The 20,775-nt window shown below is 40.7% G+C and overlaps 1 long non-coding RNA gene across 3 annotated transcripts in view; it reads left to right on the forward strand.

Moving 5' to 3' along the window:
- Positions 1-8,618, forward strand: part of LOC106830077 (uncharacterized) — a 45,923-nt gene extending 37,305 nt beyond the window's left edge. For 2 of the 3 annotated variants that reach the window (XR_011498824.1, XR_006520895.2), the window contains exon 6: positions 272-8,617. This is a non-coding gene — a long non-coding RNA (uncharacterized lncRNA). Of the gene's footprint in view, positions 1-271 lie in introns of all 3 variants that reach the window. The other variant, XR_011498823.1, reaches the window with a different exon arrangement.
- The last annotated feature ends 12,157 nt before the right edge of the window (positions 8,619-20,775 follow it).

Here is a 20,775-nt window from a genome sequence, read left to right on the forward strand (position 1 = left end):
CTCAGTAAAAAGAGGAGGATTGGGGACAGATGTTAGCTCAGGTCTAATCTTCCTCAAAAAAAAAGAAAAGTTAAATGTGGCCTCTTCGTTAGAGAATAAGTCTATTTATTTAGAAAATAATTATAAACCTCCTAAATGTTTTTCATTTATTTCAAATTGAGCTATAATCTGTAGAATGTTAAGGAGTCTTTTTGCTTTTATCAGCTTATAGTTCATTAATGTTGTATAGTTAGTTAAACAAAGTTACTGGTTTTCTGGTTTCTGTTTCTAGCTTCCGTCAAGTGGACGACGGCTTTCAATTTTGGACAGAGGATTAAGCAAGCTGATGAAGAGCCTGGCCAAAACACTGAATACAAGCTTTGGCTTCACGAGATTTGTGTCACCCACTCTATCTTCCGACCACTCCTTCCAGAAGCATACCTCTCCTGGGGCTTCATATCCACGAGCGTAGACTCCTGCAGACGGGAGCTCTGGTCCATGGGGATGGGGCATCTTCCTTTTATGTCCCCGTGAATCTCCTTATTGCTGGAGCAGTTCCCCTCACCAACCAGTTTGTTTTAGAACTTGCGTGACAGTATTGCTACATTTGAGCACTCAGAAATGAGATGCTGACATGAGTAGTGATTTACATAAAAATCTTCATGTTCATAGTTTTTAGAAAGTGACTTACTCAGAACTTTTCAAGAGTAGGAGTAACCTGAGCCTGGCACGGTGTCTGACACCGGGGATGTGCCCAATGAGAAACTGTTGAATCGGAAATTGTCTGGAAATGTAAAGGCGGGTAACGTTATGGAACTATTTTGAACGTTATTCATCTTTCTAAAATAATTGGAAAAAATAGCTTGGAGAAAATTAAGCTTTTGTTTTGAAATTTGGAGTTAAAAAAAAAAATCTCAAGTGTTTGTATCTCTGCTGTGTCCTCATCATGAACAGGAAATTTCAAACATAACAGAGACCCCAGTTCTCACTGCTCCCATGTGGCTTCCGTGTGACTTTCAGCTGGAGCCCTGTTGGCTGTCCTTACTGATGCCACTACTTTTAAAACCTAGTAAATTTAAACAGCATAACACAATAGTGCCTTCTCTTTGTAGTTTATAAGGATTCCCTCATGTATATTATCTCATTTAAACAGTACTTAACGCAGTCATGGGCATTAAGTATTAGCATCCTTGTTATTTCCATTTTATAGCCAAGAATGTGGGGATTTAGAGAGAGACTGCGTAACTTACTCACAAAAGTGTCCAAGCCAGGATTAACTTTTTCCTGCATAGCGAAGCTTCTAAAAATGTGAAAGAAACTCGGTTTTGTAAAGACAGAGTCAGATTCTGCCCAGGTACAGGGAAGTTGTAAGAACATCTTCTCCTTGGTTGTGAGAAGTAGAGAAGCTGGAGCACTTAGAAAATCACACGAGTCCACTTAACTCACAGGGCAGCATCTCCTAAGACGTCCTTCAGTGTCCCTGTCTGTTCACCAGCGAGGAGCGGTTTAAAGTGGGAGAGTCCGGGTAACCCAGGTCCCGGGTCACAGACGGATGCAGAGCTCTGAGTCCCACAGCCATTTCCTCTGTGCCTCCTCTCGTCCGGTTCCTTAAGAATGTAACGTGACAGTCACCAACATCACAGTTATGGAGAGAGGGTTAGAATTATTCTTCTAAAAGATAGGTGACGATACCATTTATTGTTAGAACTGGGACACTTTCTTTTTTTTTTTGAGGAAGATTAGCCCTGAGCTAACTACTGCCAGTCCTCCTCTTTTTGCTGAGGAAGCCTGGCCCTGAGCTAACATCTGTGCCCGTCTTCCTCTACTTTATATGTGGGATGCCTACCACAGCATGGCGTGCCAAGCGGTGCCATGTCCACACCTGGGATCCGAACCGGCGAACCCCGGACCACCGAGAAGCAGAATGTGCGAACTTAACCGCTGCGCCACTGGGCTGGCCCCATGGGACACTTTCTTAGTGGTGTACCCGAGCTGGCCCATACTGGCAATGGGCAATGAGTCGATTGCTAAATTTTCTGGACTTTTTGGAGCCAGTTGTCAAATACAGCCATTATCAAATAATGCAGATTCAAACAATGCTCTAATTCCTGCAACTATGTGAAGATCATCAGCACATTGCAATCAGTAGCACTGAAGCTTGAAAAGATTTCTGGGTTTTTTTCTTTTTTTTTTTTTTGAAGCCTTACACCTGAGCTAACATCTGTTGCCAATCTTCTTTTTTTTTTTCTGCTTTTTCTCCCCAAAACCCCCCAGTACATAGTTGTATATTTTAGTTGTGGGTCTTTCTAGTTGTGGCATGTGGGATGCCACCTCAGCATGGCCTGACAAGCGGTGCCATGTCCGTGCCCAGGATCCGAACCGGCGAAACCCTGGGCCGCAGAAGCAGAGCACGTGAACTTAACCACTTGGCCACCGGACCAGCCCCGAGATTTCTATTTAACGAATATAACTTGTACAAGCATAAGAAATAGTTTAATGGTAGATCAACATATCGGATTTAATGACAATAAATTTATTAGGAAAAGAATTAGCAGACTGGAAGGCAACTCCGTTTGTCAAATCATGGTTGAATTGCAACCACAGGTTGGCCAAGGATGTAAGATTTTGTCAAAAACCTACAAAAGCATTCAGTTGGAATCAATCGGACATATGGAATTTACAATAAAGAATAGTGTATATTTTATTATTATTTGTAGATTGTGTACTACTCATCCTTTATATCATATATACATATATATTTTTGAGACCTTATTTTAAACATTTACCAGCGCACCACTGCTTTTGAGAAGGAAAGGAGATGCTGTTAACACATATGTCGGAGCCACAGGTGCCCTCAGGACTGTCCCTGGCCCACAGCTTCCCAGGTTTTGCACCGACTCTCAGGGCTGGCTTGTTTCCTTACCAGCTCCCTCCCCACCCAGGGCTCTGCAGAATCCCTCCAAAAAGGCTTCCCCTCTCTGGGTCCCTTTGCCCCAGGGCATCACAGGAGCTTTACCTCCTGAGTGGCTTGCTGCGTCCTGCTTGATCCTTTTTCCAGGCCCAACATTTAGAACCATTTCTGGCACTATTAGTTCTGAGGCTTTAGGAGAGTCTCTTAATATCTGTGCATCTTCATTTCCTTACTGCAAAATGGGACTAACAGCACCTACTTTTCAGGGTTGTAAAGGATTAGAAATAGTACCTGTAAAGTGCTTTTCATGTTTGGCACAAAATAGATGCTCAGCAAATGGTATTATTATCTTTCTTGCTGCTACTACAACGATGACTTCTCTTATGATTACTCCTCCTCCTTTGCTGGCTGCGCTCTGTCTCAGACTCCATGTTTTGGACACACTTCCATCACCTGAGGCCTCTGTCACCTTGATGATTCTCACCGCTCTATTCTACTCTATAAGCTGAGGGCTGCTCCCCCTTTCCTGTGCCCAGTCCTGGCTCGTGGGGTGGTGGTTGCAGTGAGGGGTAACCGGTGGCTGCTCTGCTCATTGTCCAGGAGGGGCCCCGAGACTTGGCGGTGGGCCTCGGGGAACAGCTCTGGAGCCTCAGGCCTGGCCCTTCCCCAGGCTAAGTGATCCAGGTGTGGGTATGATATCTAAGTTAGGCCAGGCAGGCACTTCAGCCCTGGGCCCAGGGGTCAGTCCTGAGGCCTACCTGTGCAAGGCAGGCCAGTGAACTCTCTCCCCAGGCTTTTTGAATTGGATTGAAGAGAAGGAGTCAGTCCTTCTCAGGAGCTGGCGAAGACAGGTTGCTTATCCAAAGAGCCAGTGGGAGAGTCTGAAGCTGACGACAGAGTGAATCACGAGATGGTGGGAGAGTCCTGCTAGGACAGTTGGCACCGAAACCCAATTGCATCCTGCCCCTCTCTTGAGATGCGTTGAGATCTCCACGTCTCTCGAGGATAGTCTCACACTTCACCTAAGCCAGTTCAAGCCGCTTTCCTTCTCTTGCAGCAACAACCACAGAATTCCTAGCTAACACTCAGGGGCTCCCTAGTTCCAGGAAGGAGGAATCGGATACTCGTTGCCCCTTCTCTGTGCAGAAGAAGCCCCCATTTAAGGAGGGGCCTAAATCTTAATGGTTTAAACCAAATGCTCAGGATAAGCACAGAGCTTGACGCAGACAAAAGGCCTGGGACGTCAGTGCCCATACCCCAAGGAACCTGACTCTGGAAGGCTGGTGTGCTCCGGACTGATCAGAGGTGACTCCTGTGACCTTCTTGCTTGACCCCTGATCTGAGCCCCTAGAGGCCCATGTGAAGGACAGGCTGAATATGCTGCTTTGCTCTGAAGTGGACATCACTGTGCAATTCAGGCAGAACATGTGTCTTCATGGCCTCCCCTGACCCTGTGGCAGGCATTGCCAATCAACCACAGCACTCTACAGGTGAGCTTGAGGGCAACCTCAGAATCCTTCTTATCACAGGTGTACTTGATCCTTCTTGGAGGATTCACCAGGTTGGTCTTCATGATGGAGTGGGTCCTCCGTGTCTGAAGACCACACGATGTAAAACGGCTTTTTTGGATTTGGCTCTTTGTGGGCTCTTTGCTTATGGAGATTCTGCCTTCCACAAAGCTACCCCAGCCCCTGAAAGTCAAAGGTTAATACCCAGGGAGGGTGAAAACCTACTTTAGAGCTGCGAGTGAAAGGTTGGGCTGGGCAGAAAGGACGTTGGATTAAGGTTATGGAGCAGACTGGGTTTCCATAGAAACATGATGCACTTGAGTCAAACGTGTGTATAAACTTTTCCACACTGCTTTTACGCCTAGAATGGGGCTGGAAAAAGGTATTTACCGACTATGCAGGCAGAGTGAGAATGTCAACAGCAAAGCCCCCTCAAAAAGCCTCAGCCAAAGCAAATGGCAGGGGCTCCCCACAAAAATCACGGTCGAGCCCCAGATGCAGCATGGCATGTGGGCAAAGTAGTCCAGCTTGGGGAACAAGAGGTCTCGTAACTCATTCTGGAAACATACCTCCCTTAAGAAACCCCTAATCAGCTGAGTCATAGTGATGTGGGTTCTTTGGGGTTTAATGAAATACAGTACCACCCTTTGCAGGCCCAACGCCTCCACTTTACTGGAGACTTGGGTAAGAAAGCCGAAGGTGGGAAAGTTCTGGCGGGAAAGTTCAGCTGGAAGGAAGCCTTCGATAAGCAGTTAGCATGTCCTGCAGCCTCGGCATCTGAGCCTTTGTTGTCCAGCAGCCTGTCAGTGGTGCAGGGACTTCTGCTCTCTTTCCCCATGCTTACTTCCTGGACTGGCTTAGGGAAAATGGCAGGACCGTCCCCTCTCAAGCCGGGAAGGAGCACCAAGTAACTACACCATGTTCTTCCATCTGAATCTTGGTCAGATTTGAGTCTTCCTGTGGTGCGTGCCTCCCTGGTAGGTCGTTTCTGAACAATAAGTGAATTCAAGGTCTGACAGTATCTCATATTTCCTCCAGGAGAGGACTTAAGGTGTGTATGAGTTTCCTAGTGCTGCTGTAACAAATTACTACCAATTTAGGGACTTCATGCCAATTTATTAGCTCACAGTTCTGGATGTCAGAAATCTGACATTGGTCTCATGGGGCTGAAACCAAGATGTTGGCAAGGCTGCGTTCATTTTTGGGGGCTGTTGGGGAGAATCCATATCCTTGACCTTTCCAGCTTTTAGGGGCTGCCCACATTCCTTGGCTCATGGCCTTCGTCCTCCTCTTCCAAGCCAGCAATATTGGTTCAAGTTCTTGTAGCTCTCACAACACGTCACTCAGACCTCCTCTTCCACTTTCCTCTTCCACGTTGAAGGACCCTTGTGATTTCGTTGGATGTGCCAATAATCCAGAATAATCTCCCTAGCAATTTTAATCCCATCTGATATGTTAATTCCCCTTTGCCATGTAACCTACCTTTACACAGGGTCCAGGGATCAGGACGAGGACATCTTTGGGGGAGCCATTGTTCTGCCTGCCACAGGGCATCCTCAGTTTGTCAGGAGCAGTCCCTTAGAGCAGACCTTTGACATCCATAGTCTTGACCTCTGAAGATTTGAAGGTTCTTGGTTTCAACCATTTGGGAGTGATAACGAGGCTGCATGAGGTACAATTGTTGCCCATTTTACTTCTACGCTATTGTGCCAAGGCCAGCACCTTACCAGTGAGTGAGCCTAGCCTGCCTCCCAGCAGGGACGTCGCAACATGCCTTTGATGATCTCATTTAATGATGCTCAGATTTAGTTCTCACAATAACCCTTTGAAATTGATATCATCATTCCTGGGTTTACTATGACAAAACTTATAAAATTATATGCTATAGTGATATTTCCAAGTTCAAAGATTATTTACATATTCCGCACAAAAAGGTAAAAGTTTTGTGTTCTTAGCGGACCTAGGTCCCTCGCAGGCCTGAGTCTTTTTTTAAAAAAATATCTTTGACCACTAGAGGGAGACAAATCTTTGAAGAATTAAGGCCATTTCTCAGGTCTGTGGGTATAGATAGATAGAAACACTGCGCATGTTTTAAAATGGTATTTGGGGCTGACCTAACGGGTGGACAATGAAGGGAGCAATGCCTGCCCTCATCCTCAGTGCAGACCTCCGTGAACAACTTTCATCATCACCCCTGCGGACCCCTTTCCATAGTCAACCAGGCCATCAGAGCAAGGGCCCTTTTTACCTAGCCATTGAGAGCTTTATATTTTAAAAAATCTTCTTTGTCTCTTCTCCCTGAAGGAAAACTTTGTGGAAAGAAAGCCCAATAAATTGTCAGAACCGATACTATATAAAAACACAGAACCCCAAAGATTTCAAGTCTACAAGTGCTGTCATGTAGGAGCTAAGACAGTGGCCATTGCTTCCCCAGACAAGCCCTGTTGCAAAGACGCGTCATCTGATGATATTGTTCTGCAACGGGAACCAGCGTGCCTTTTGTCTCTTAGAGAGTTCTGGGTTCCCTTATATAAGATTTGCTTCTGACATTTCACAGTTTAAAAAAATGCAACTTCCAGGGACCCGCCCGGTGGTGTAGTGGTTAAGTTCACGCGCTCCGCTTCAAATCCCAGGAGCGAACCTACGAACCGCTTAGCAAGCCATGCTGTGGCAGGCATCCCACATATAAAATAAAGGAAGATGGGCACAGATGTTAGCTCAGGGCTAATCTCCCTCAAAAAAAAAGAGAGAGAAAAAAAGCAACTTCTGTAGTAAAAAGGTTGTCTTTCGTAAGGTAAAATGTCAAATATGGTAATCCTGTGAGCCCAGTTGAGGCACCATGGAGAGAAATCAGCCACAGATGCCAAAGAGCCAAGTCAGGAGTCCAGTGACCACAGACAGGGCCCAGTGGGAATGAAGCGGAGTGACTTTAGCCTAATTCTCTGTGTGCCCAGAGTCCCTTCTAGTTCATTGTCTGGGAACTCTGGGCAATGGAGAGCCCTTTAAACAGGTTCAGCTGGGGCTCCTTGTGGTCCGGCAACCTATAAAAGAGAAGATAGGTTGTCCACCTGCCCACCTCCTGCCAATACCCCACGGTGGAGTAGGAACAAGACCACTACAACATCAACTCTTACTCAGGAAAGGGCAGAAGGGAAACACAGCAGCCACTGCCCATGGCAGTTGTCAGGTCCTGCAGGGCTGGCACAGAGTAATCTCCCTGTCGGGGTGTGCCCCGAGTTCTGGGATCAGCCCACCTGGTGTGTCCAGCTATCCTCTGGCGGGAACTCCCCTGTCCATCATCCTCTCTGCCCCTGATTCTTCCTCTGGAATGTTCTTTCTTGCTCAGTTTCCTCTTCGGCCACATTTGAGGCGGGTGTAATAAGTCTGCCCTTTGTCAGGCTGTACGGTGCTCACGGCCCACTTCCCATCCATGCAGTTTCAAGGGCCTGGGGAACGACTTATGGGTATGAACCATGACCACCCTTTCCAGGCCCGGGTTGTACTTTCTTTGGCAATATAATTCTCTTAAAAATATAAAAAGCTGCCAATCTATTTTATCTGTCAACTTCACGAGCAAGTAACTACAGTCAATCATCTTGACTGACTTGTAATTGTTTTACCTGCAAATTCTGGTCTTTTAATTATTGTCCTTAGAGCTCAGTTCATTCATCTCTCTTGCTACCGAATGGCACTTACCTTTCGACCATCAAAAACAAGGAGCTTCAGCGGGGAGGCAACCCACTTGATTGCCTCTCCCTCAGCAAGCTCACTGCTACTAAGATGACATTGCTTCTAGGTCTTTTTGGTGAACAGAGCTATCAACTTAAAAAATATGTCAGGATTTTTATTGTCATTTTCAATTTCTATGTAGTATACGTTTTTACTTAGCATCTTTGCTTCTGTTACAGTACCTCTTTCTATCTGACCTCTGTTATTTAATTTCTAGTACTATTAGAACCTAATATTCTTGAGTCAATTTTGGTAGGTTATGGGTTTCTAGAAATTTGGCAATTGCTTCTGTTTTCAACTATATTGACATTGAGTTATTCAGGATATCTTATTTAATTTTTGATCATGACAGGATCTGTATTTATGTCTCTCTTTTCATTTCTGTGATTGTGTACATGCTCTTTCCCTGTCTCTTTATACTGAACTTGCCAACTTTTGGGTTTGTTGATCTTCTCTGTTTCATGTTCACTTCTATTTCTTAATTTTGGCTCTTATTTTTACTTTTATTGGGTTTATTCTGTTGTTCTAGTTCTAATTTCTCAAGTTGTATACTTAGCTCATTAATTTTCAGCTTTCTTATTTTATAATATAAATATTTAAAGTTATAAATTTCCCTCTAAATCCAATTTTAGCTGCATCCCATGGGTTTTATCATGTAGTATTATTACTAAATTCCAGTCTAAATATTTTCTAATTCTCATTGCAATTTGTTCATTATTCAGGAATTACTCAATGTTTTCTTAATTGCTAAACATATGTGATCCAGAAATTTATCATTAGAAAAATATGTAGAAAGTTCTCTTTTTACTGCTGATATAAAATTTAATTAGATTGTGGCCAGGGAATATGGGCTGTATGGTACCAAATTTTGAAATTTGTTGAGTATTTTTATGGTCCATTTTGCATCAGTGTTTCATGTGTGCTCAGAAACAGTATAAATTCTCTGCTTATTTGGTGCAATATTCAATATCTGTCATAAGGTCATTCCTGTTGATTGTGATGTTCAGCTGTGCATCTTTAATTATTTTGAACTGTCAGTTACTTGGAAAGGGGTTTAAAATGTCCCACCTTGGTGGTAGATTTTTCAGTTTCTCATAGTTCTATTAGTTTTTGCTTCATATCTTTTGAGATTGTATTACTAAGTTATTAGACGTTTAAAATTGATCCATTGGGCTGGCCCCGTGGCTGAGTGGTTAACTTTGCGCGTTCCACTCCGGCGGCCTGGGGTTTCGCCAGTTTGAATCCTGGGTGCAGACATGGCACCGCTCGTCAGGCCACATTGAGGCGGTGTCCCACATGCCACAACTAGAAGGACCCACAACTAAAATATACAACTGTGTACCAGGGGGATTTGGCGAGATAAAGCAGAAAAAAAAAATTGATCCATTTTCCTGGCAAACTAAACTTTCTTATTATGCTTCTCTTTATCTCTAGTTACAGTTTTTCCTTAAACTCTATTTTGTCAGATATTAATAGAGCCACACTTGTTGACTTTTGTGTAGAATCTATGAGCTGCCTTTTTATTTTCAACATTACTATAGGCTTACATGTTAAATAATATTTTTATAAATGGTGTGTTGTATTTTTAAAACCCAATTTGATAATCTTTGTCTTTAAAGGGGGAGAATTTAGTCCTATAATTTGTTGTAAGTAATACTACATCTGACTTTGTTTCTCTCATCATGTTTCGTTCCCCATCATCTTCCTATTGTTCAACTTTTCTGTTTTTTTCTATCTTTATTGTCTTATTTTGGATTGGTTATTTTTTTCTCACTTTTCCCCCTCCTACTAGTTTTATAGTTATATATTTTAAATGCATACTTATAAAATTTACTATGAAGTGTTCAGTTAAAAAGAAAACAACAACAATCACCTTAGATCTTCTTCAATTTATTTGTAATTGTTGTAGTGTATTTATGTCTATTTTTGACTCCATGAGACCTTATTATCAATATTATTTTCTCTACCAATTTTTCTTTTAATTTAACCACATATTCACCATTTTCTTTGTTTCCCATTCCTTCTTACCTCTTAAACTAATTGGGCTAACTTGCCTTTGACCTGAAGCACATCCTCTAGAATTTCCTTTGATGAGGATCCGTGAGACAAACTCAGTTTTTGTCTGAAAATACTTTTATTTTGCTCTTCTTCTTGAAAATTATTTCCCCTGATTCTAGGTTGACTATTATTTTTTATTTAACACCTTGAAGATATCGCTCCATTGTCTTCTGGTTTTCATTGTTGCTGTTGAAAAGCAATCGTTATTCTAATTTTTATTCCTATTGAGTAATCTCTCTTTTCACCATGTCTGCTTTTTAAGATTTTTCTTTTTTGTCTTTGGTGGTCTACAGTCTTACTATCTGCCTAGATGAATATTCCTTTCTTTTACCCCTCAGCTTCATTGAGAAATAATTGGAAAATAAAAATGGCATATATTTAAGAAGTACCATGTGTTGTTTTGATATACGTGAACACTGTGAAAGGATGACCACAATCAAGCTAGTTAACATACCCATTACCTCACACAGTAATCTTTTTTTGTGTGTATGATGAGAATGCTTTAAGACCTACTCCCTTAGCAAATTTCAAGTGTACAATGTATATTATTAACTATAGTCACCATGCTGTACGTTAGATCTCCAAAACTTATTCATCCTGCATAACTGAGAATTTGTTCCGTGACCAGCATCTCCCCATTTCCCCAACTGCTCAGCCCCTGGCCACCAGCTTTCTATTCTTCACTTTGATGAGTTCGACTTTTTTAGATTCCATGTATAAGTGAACTCAAGCAGTATTTGTGCTTCTATGTCGGGCTTATTTCGCTTAGCATAATGCTCTCCAGGTTCATCCATGAGTCTAACTTTTTATTTGCCCTATTTGGAATTTATCGGGCTTCCTGAATCAGAGGGCTGTTGATCTTTATCATTTTTGGAATAGTCTGAGCTCTTATCTCTCAAATATTACCCTGTCCTATTTTTTCCTCTACTTTAAGAATTATGCTTAAATGTTTACCAGTCTAACCTCCAACTCTCCTAACCATCTTTCATATTTTCTTTCTTTTGTCGATTATGTGGTATTGCATTCTGCATAGTTTTTTCTGCTCTGTCTTCCAGTTCATTAACGTTTTATTCAGCTTTGTCTAATCTTTTATTAAAACCTCCTTTAAGTTTGGAATCATGTTTGTCTTACTTTTCAGTTCTGGAATTTCTATTTGGTTCTTTTTCATATCTGTTTCTGTTATAAATCTTTTCTTACTCTCTACTTATGTTTCTCATCCTTTCTTTCATTTCTTAAGCATGTCAAACATGTTTATTTTACATTGTGTAGTTGGTAATCCCAATATCTGATTCTTCCATTTGTTGTTTGTGCTGCCTTTCGGCAAAGTGCCTTGTCTCTGTGTGTGTGTGTGTGTGTGTGTTTACTCCAGCCTCCTATTCCCGGAACTTTGTGTGTGGGAATTCCTGGGGTCTCAAGTTCAAGGTGAATACTCCAGGGAGGATTAGCGTTTGCTAATTCCAGGTACCTGTGAGCACCATCAACTTGGGGTAATTTGCAGCTAAATTCTTCTCCTGATGTTTATTTGACTACATGATAGTGCAGATTGGGGCTCAAACTCCCCTGAGGGCTGGATTGTGACTAAGAATACTCACGACATTTCATCCATCAGGCACTCGATTTCAAGACGGGCGGACTTCCTTTCTTCCTTTCTCAGAGTGGTGGTGAGGGTCTCTTTTTTGTTTTTTTTTAAGTGACGGTCTTTCATCAATTGTTTAGGGTCCTATCTTTATGATTCCTTTAGACTCCTCGTTGTTTGGCCTACAAGTTATCTCTTGTTTCCTGCCAGGAGCAAAACTTTAAAAAGCAAACCCTCAGATCACCACAGTTTGGCAAATGTGCTCCTGGTGAGAACTGACTTTAGGGCTCTGATCAGTTTGTCTTCTTGTGTTCACTTGGTTTCCGGCTCCAATAATTTTAAAGACATCACATGGTATTTTAGATGTTTTCAACAAGCAGGTCAGTCTTGGTATTCAGTTCTTCACATTCCCAGAAATGACATCCCCATCAGGCTCTTTAAAGGTTTTATTTACTACACTTCTATAACCAAATTTAAAGTTAAACTTGGGTCACAAGCACCATACATTAACTTGGAATATAATTCTTTGCAATATGTATATCTAGCTCTTTTACAACATAAGATATGAGAGTGCTGCACAACTTGTGCATAACGTCAGCATTTAGTGTTCAAAAACAGTCTCTGTTAACTATCTCTGTAATAACTTTATATTTATATTTGGAAATTGCTTCAATCCATGAATCCTTTCAAGAATGGGCTCCCAATAACTAGACATTTTGAGTCAGCCCCTTGTGATCAAGGGGGGACTTGGGTCAAAGCAAGACCAAACTACTCTGACTGGATAAACACAGGCCTAGAGAGCAGATTCTCAAGGTAGGAAACTGGAGACATTTTTCTGGAACCCACTAGTGAGAGCCTGGGCAGGAAGGAGATATTTTGTGTGCTTGGCAACTAGTAGCCATAGAGGTTGTTGTTGGTGCAAATATCAGTCTCACTCAGACCCCCTTGTGAAGAAGAGAGTTCATTGGAAGGATACTATGGACTAGAAATGGAGCTGGCAAGGATCCAAGCAGAAGAAGGACTGGTGATGCCTTCTTTCTCTCTTTTATGGACATACAATCTCCCCCATAAGTATCTCTGCTTCTCTCTCTTCGTCTGCTCTTGTCTAGCTCTTTGATTCCTCTGCTTATTTACAGTTTCTGCTTCTTCATGGCTTCAGCTTACGTATGCCTCTGACACTGATCCAAGTGCCAGTTCCCAGAGGAGAGAATCTCATGGTCATGCTCATGGTATCCTAGGAGGCCCATCACAGGCTGTTGGATTAGCTGCCCTTGGGTCAGGGGCCCACCCTTGTCCATTCAGCTGTGGTTAGGCCATACACAGAGTCAATGGCTCCCATTAAGGCTGCTCCCCAGTACAGGCTGGGGGCTGGGCAGGACTACTCAGAAGAGAACCCTTAGAAGGGGCTTGTCTCCAGAGTGGACAAATGCCTATTGCTGAGATTGAAACTAAGATCCTGCAGAACAAAGGTAGTTGGTGATTACATCCTAATTGACAATCACGTACATGTTTGTTGTTTTCTAAATTAGCAACTCCTTCCTCCCTCATGCTCGGCTCAGTCACCCTCACGTTTGACAGCCCCCCATGCACTAGGCATTTCTTTAGGACGTAGGGAGGCCTGTCCTTTCTTCCTAACAATGCTCCACACAGACAAGGCCCCACCACTCCCTATGGACCAAGAGCAAAGTGGATATCCTTACCTAGTGAATTTAGAGTTTTCCCCCAGACATAAAGTTGATGCCCCTATCCACAATCCTGGAATTCAAAAAGCTCTGAGCACTTAAAGATTTTGATAATTACTTGGGGAAAATCCTGATCTTACGGGAACTTACCAGGTGGCATATCCTCACCTTGATCCCATGTAAGGCTACTTATGGCCTTTATCCATCCCATGTAGTGTGAATGGATATACCTTTTTCTGCAGAAATATTAACAGATTTGATTTTTGGGTGATGCCTCAGATGCTGCAGGCGCTTAAGGAATATACTCTGCACACACCACGTTACCTTTTCAAATCAGAAAAATACCTCAATTCCAAAAAATAGCCGGCCCCAAGAGTTTCAAATAAGGGCTTGTGGACCTGAACCATTAAAAGTAACTAATAAGTATATTACAGGCAAATAAACAATAAAAGGTGGTGGGGTGGGAGGAGAGACAGAATAAATAAAGTTGAAATCTGGAAAAATACTACTCTGGGGGATGATGCCTACTCTAGACTCTACCATTATCTGCCTTCCTGTTCCCTCAGGCAAGTCCCTTCACCCATTGGACGCTCAGCTTTCTCTTCTCCAAAATGATGAGATTACCACTGGGTCATTTCTACAATCTCTTCCGTGTTTACAATTCTATAATTCTATGATTCAGGTTCCTTTTACAAAGTAGTTCTTCCCTCTGGCAGCAACCTAGATGTGACATTCTCTGTCAAGGCATTTTTGGTTTACAGGCTACTAAACTTGTCCTCCATAGTCACGTATTTAACGTAAACTCAAACGTATTGCTTTGACTGACCATTTTTCCAGTTTTCTTAAAAAAAAAAAACACGCAGCAGTTTTTATTGGTTTTAAGTGAGTTTTTACATCCAACTGTTGTACAATTATTAAATAATCCATTTTCTTTCCCTCTGCATACACGATGATTTCTATGTATCTAGCAAAGACGTAAGGAGAGAACATTAGGTCACTTGTACAAGAGTATTTGAGCCAGGACTCAGAATTGCTCATTCTTGATGGGTGTGTTGAGATCATTTCCCTCGCTCTATTTTGAAGATAAAGTTCCTTTGTTAACCTGGATCGTGGTTTGAATTAGGTTAACTTCCCTCTTTTTTCTGATTTATATGATGAAGTGATTGCTTAAAGATGGCAATTCTCCTCCAGCACTGATCTTGACAAATGGTACCACTTCGTCATCTAAGGCAGAACCTTGGGAATCATCCAAGACCCTGCCCTCTCCCTTACCACCCACATGTTCAATTAATCACCAAGGCCTGCTGATTTTTAAAAGAAGTTATAATATATTTCTGGCCGACAGAAAATCTGAGCGCATAATTTAAACAGCACCTGTGTACCAACCCTCCAGTTTGTGAAATTACAGCATTTTGTCATATATATATATACTTCAAGTTCTGTTGTTGTTTTTTTAATAAATAGAGCATTACAGACCAAGCTGAAACTCCCAGCATACTTCTCTCTGATTTCATTCTCTTCGCTCTTTTCCAGAGGAAACTTCAATCGTGATTTTGGTATTTATGATTTCCACGGTTTTTGTGCTATTATTGTATAGAGTATTGTGCTGCATGTTTTTCTATTAGCATTTTATACTCTATGTATCCATCTGAAACTTGTTTTTCTCACTCAACATTGTTCTTGAGCTCTATCCAAGAGCTAGACATTTAAGTCTAGTTTATTCTTTTGAACAGCTATGTAGTGTTCTGTTACATGAATATTAATGTCACTTATTCATCCTCTTGTTAATGGACATTTAGATTGTTTTTTATTTTCTGCCATTACAGACACTTCTGCAATAAATATCCATGTACGTATCTCCTTGTAGAAGCAACTCTATGAGAGCTTCTCTAGGGCACAGTGGACTGTAGCACTCATGTCCTCACGCTAGTGTAGCACAGTGGTGTCCTTTAAATGGGTACAAGAGTGCCAGAATTTTCATCTCCTCTACTGGTGGGGCAGGTGGGTGGGACCCGAGTCCCCAGGAGCATCTGGGCTCTAGCTTTGAGTGGCCTCTTCCACTTAGCCAGTGTGTGTTATCTACCATTTATACATCTACTGTGGTGTCAAGCGCCATGTGTAATGGGGCTTGCTTTACATAAACTAATTCACTCAGTGTTCATGATATCCCCATGAGAAAACAACTATTATTGTCCCCATTTTATACACAAAGAAGAAGGAAGTCAAAGCACAGAAAGCAGTTCAATAACTTGATTCCAGTGAACTATTCATAAGTGGCAGAAGCAGTGAATAATTTCTATGGGCCATTGAGTAAAGACCATGGTGTTTCTCTAGGTAGGTACCAGAGAGTCGGCTTGCTAGGTCTGGGGCTAAGTGTGCCTTCAGCTTTACTAGGTAATGTCACATTGCTCTTCAAAAGGGTTATACCAGCATTGCACAAGAATTTTTGGTGCCAATCTGATGAATGAGGACATGCAATGTCTCTGTTGTTTCCATCTGCTTTCCCCTTGATTTATTGTGAGGTTGAACATCTTTTCATAAGTTTTTTTGCTGTTCATATTTCTTATCCTGTTACTTGACTATTTATATCCTTTGCTCTTTCTCTTATTTTTTTCTTTTCTGATTTCTGGGAGTTCTTTATGTATTCCGGATACTAATCCTCTGTGATATATATTATAAATATATATATATATATTTGCATATATCACTTCCCAGTCATCAAGAAAAAGTGATATACTGGACTATAGTTCAAAGAATATATTAGAGACACTTTATTTTAATTTTACTTTTTTTTTAAACAAGAAGGAATACTTTTAAACCATGTTCTAATTCTAAGAAAATCTACACAGGCGTTTTATATTGGCTTAGTAAATTAGAATGACATCAGCGTCAGACCTCAGACAAGTTAATGATTCATCTTCTCAAAATGGGTGAATATGACCAATTTTCTATGAAAAACATAAGAAATTGTATCTTGAAGCAAACAGCTTTCTATGGCATCCATGATTTCCTTTAACAGACATTTTTTTGGTCACAGGATTATAAGCTATCTGTCATTGGAACCACTGAAACAAATGTTTTGATATTATAGAAAATCTTTTTGCCTTCTTTAGTAAGAAGACTTAGAAACTTTATGATGACAACATGCAAAGTAAGTGTAGATTTCATTCTTGTGGTAGTAGTATGTCTATATTCGAGATAACCTCCTCTTCTAGCTTCTAAACAAAAGGTGATTGTAACTCCATTGCTTTGTATTCTCAAAAATACTGACATCTTCTCAAGATTCCTGTTATGGATGACCAGGCTTCTGTGGTTTCAATTTAATTTTAACTTTTTATTTTGAAAATAATTTTAGACTTACCAAAAAGTTGCAAAAATAATGCAGATTATTTCCATAAGCTCTTCGCCCAATTTCCCCTAAGGTTACCGTTTTATATAACCAGAGTATGGTCATCGAAACAAAGAAATGAACATTGGTACAATACTTTTAACTAGATGACTTTATTTGGATTTACAGGTTTTTCCCTTAATGTCTCTTTCTGTTCCAGGATCCCATGCCTCATTGCATTTAGTTGTCCTGTCTCCTTAGCTGCCTCTGGTTTCTGAACTTTCTTGGTCTTCTCTTGTTTTTCATGAACTTCCTATGGAGTACTTGCCAGTTATCCTCTAGAATATCCCCCAATCTGGGTTTGTCTGGTGTTTTCCTCATGGTTATACTGGGGTTATGGATTTTTGGAAAGAACACCCCAGAATGAAGCGCCCAACTCCTCTTATGATATGAGGGGGTACATGATGTCCACATGATATCACTGGTGATATTAACCTTCAGGACTTGGGTAATGTCATGTTTGCCAAATTTCCCCACTGCAAAATTGCTATTTTCCCCTTTCCCCACTCTATTCTTTGGAAGTGGGTAACTAGGTCCAGCCTACCCTTGATGGGGAGGAGGTGGGGATTAAGCTTCACTTCCTGGAGCAAAGGTATCAACATATATTATCGGGAATTCTTGTGTAAGGAAGATTCCTCACTTCTCCCCTGTTTATTTATTCCATTATTTCTTTATGTCAGTATGGACTTATATATTTATTTTATTCTTGGGTCAATATTTCAATATTGCATTATTTTATGGTTCAGATTGTTCTAGCTTTGGCCATTGGGAGCTCTTTTGGGTTGGCTCCTGTGTCCCTTTGGCATGTCCCATCCTTTGGTTTTTTGACCATTTCTTTACTTTCTGGTTCTCCCATCCATCGGTAGATGTTGCCAGCAGCAGTTATTTCTGTAGCGTTCTAAGGGCGATTTTCTATTTCCCACTCAGTTTAATCAAGATAAACTAAAGATATTTAGGGCTTATGATTTTTTCTTTTACACAGGTTTTGATTCTTCTCCCTAATTTCAGAAATTGAATGTATTTCCCCAAGATCGAGGGCTGTAAAGGAGACCTGAGCTTGAATTTCAGTTCCAACACTTCAGGCTATTTGATCTTGGGCTTCTCTGAACCTTGATTTCCTTTGTATCACAGGGATATAAATACCTACGTACAAAATTATCAGAAGATCTAAATGAATTATTGCCCCTAAAGTTCCTTGTATCAAGGAAGGCGGATATTATCGTTCTTGCTTCCACCAGCACTCTCATTGCCTCCACAGGCACCCAGCACCTGCTTCTAAAATGCAAATCTGATGATGATGTGGCCTTGCTTAGGCTTGTCCATTGCTGTCATTGGACATTGGCAGCAGTGGTTCCCAAGTGTGGCTTTTGATCAAAATCATATAAGGACCTTAAAAGATATATATTAGCTGAGTCTTACCGACTGAAACTCTGGTGGAATGTTTCAGCCTTTTTCTGTACTCTAGAGAGGTGAGGCCAGGGATCCACCACAGTAGATGTAAGTCTGGGGTTTCCCCGAAGGCTGAAAGCGGGTTCTCACTCAGTGATGACCGACAGTCCCTGCTCCCCACCATAAAATGGCAAGGTAGTGTCACAGCATGAGCTTAGGAGTCAGGCTAAGAGTTTCTAGATGTTCCACTTAGTATCCATGTGATCCTGCCTAGTCAGCTGCCCTTTATATAGGGAGTGTGTTCTTGGAGACCTTTTTCATTTAAAATGTGCACGGATAAAGACTACTTTCCTAGTAGGAATAAATGGATAATGGATAATGAATAATGAATAATTGTTGTATGCATTTTCTTTAATGCTACCTTTTACTCCTTTTCTCCTTTAACTCTAATACTTTGCAGAGTGCTCTGGCTTTTTTAAAATTGATACACATATATTGCAAAATGGTTAACACAAGGTTAGTTAACATCTCCATCACCCACATAATTACCTTTCTTTGTGGTGACATGTCAGATCTACTCTCTTAGCAACTTTCAAGAGTATAATACAGAATTGGGAACTGTAGTCACCATACTGTACATTAGATCCCCAGAATTTATTTGTCTGTAACTGGAGGTTTGTGCCTTTGACCAACATCTCCTCAATTCCCCACTCTCCAGCCCCTAGCAACCACTATTCTACACTCTGCTTCTACGATTTTGGTTTTTTATATTCTATATATAAGTGAGAACATACAGTATTTGTCTTTCTCCATCTGACTTATTTTGCTTAGCATGATGCCCTCAAAGTCCATCAATGTTGTTGCAAATGGCAGGACTTCCTTTTTTTTATGGCTGAATAATATTCTAATGTATATATATATCCACCACATTTTCTTTATCCTTTCATTCATCAACAGACACTGAGCTTGTTTGCATGTCTTACCTATTGTGAATAATGCCGCAGTGAACATGGGGGTGCATGTTCAAGATAGTGATTTCATTTCCTTCAGATACATACCATCAGTGGAATTGCTGGATCATATGGTAGTTCTATTTTTATTTTTTGAAGAAACACCATACCGTTTTGCATAGTGGCTGCACCAATTTATATTCCTACCAACAGTACACAAGGGTTCTGTTTTCTCCACATCCTCACCAATGCTTGTTATTTCTTGTCTTTTGGTAATAGCCATTCTAACAGGTCTGAGGTGATATCTCATTGTGGTTTTGATTGGCATTTCCCTGACCATCAGTGATGTGAAACATATTTTCATGTACCTGCTGGCCATTTGGATGTCTTCTTTGGAAAAATGTCTATTCAGGACCTTTGCCCATTAAAAAATCAAAGTATTTTTTTGCTGTTGAGTTGAGTTCCTTATATATTTTGGATATTAACCCCTTATCAGATAGATAGTTCACGAATATTTCCCCCCATTCGCAGGCTGCCTTTTCCCTTTGTTGATTGTTTCTTTTGCTGTGCAGAAGCTTTTTAGTTTTATGTAGTCCACTTGTTTATTTTTGCTTTTGTTTGCGCTTTTGGTGTCATATCTGAAAAATCATCTCCAAGACTGATGTCAAGAACACCTGTGTGTTCTTAGATTTAAATCTTTAACAGATTTCAAGTTAATTGTTGTGAAAGGTGTAAGATAGGGGTCTTATTTAATTCTTCTGTATGTGAAGATACAGTTTCCCCATCACCGTTAATTGAAGAGACTATCTTTTCCCCATGAGTTTCTTGGCTCCTTTGTCAAATATTAGTTGGCTGTATATGTGTAGGTTTATTTCTGGGTTCTCAATTCATCTGTTTTTATGCCAATACCATACTATTTATAGTATCATACTTTTGAAATCAGGAAGTGTGATGCCTCCAGCTTTGTTCTTCTTTCTCAGGATTGCTTTGGCTATTCAGCATCTCTTATGGTCCCATAAGAATTTTAGAGTTGTTTTTCTATTTCTGTGAAAAATGTCATTGGAATTTTGATAGAACTTGCATTGAATCTATAGACGGCTTTGAGTAGTATGGACATTTTAACAATATTAATTCTTCTGATCTATAAACACAGGATATCATACCATTTATTTGTGTCTTCTTCAATTTCTTTCATCAATGTCTTGTAATTTTCAATGTACAAATCTTTCACCTCTTTAGTTAAATTTATTCCTAAGTATTTTATTTTTGATGCTATTATAAATGGGATTGTTTTCTTTATTTCTTTTTCAAATAAGTCATTGTAGATGTATAGAAATGCAATTGGTTTTGTATATTAATTTTGTCTCCTGTAAATTTACTGAATTCATTTATTAGTTCTAACAGTTTTTTTTAAAACTTTTTTGGGGATTCTTTAGGATTTTCTATACATATAAATATCTGAGATCATATCATCTGCAAAACAGAGAACAATTTTACCTTTCTTTTCTGATTTGGGTGACTTTTATTTCTTTTTCTTGCCTTATTGCTCTGGCTAGGAATTCCAGGACTATGTTGAATAGGACTTGTGAGAGCGGGCACCCTTGT

This window comes from Equus asinus, chromosome 27 (genome assembly GCF_041296235.1).
Source record: "Equus asinus isolate D_3611 breed Donkey chromosome 27, EquAss-T2T_v2, whole genome shotgun sequence".
Taxonomy (NCBI): domain Eukaryota; kingdom Metazoa; phylum Chordata; class Mammalia; order Perissodactyla; family Equidae; genus Equus; species Equus asinus.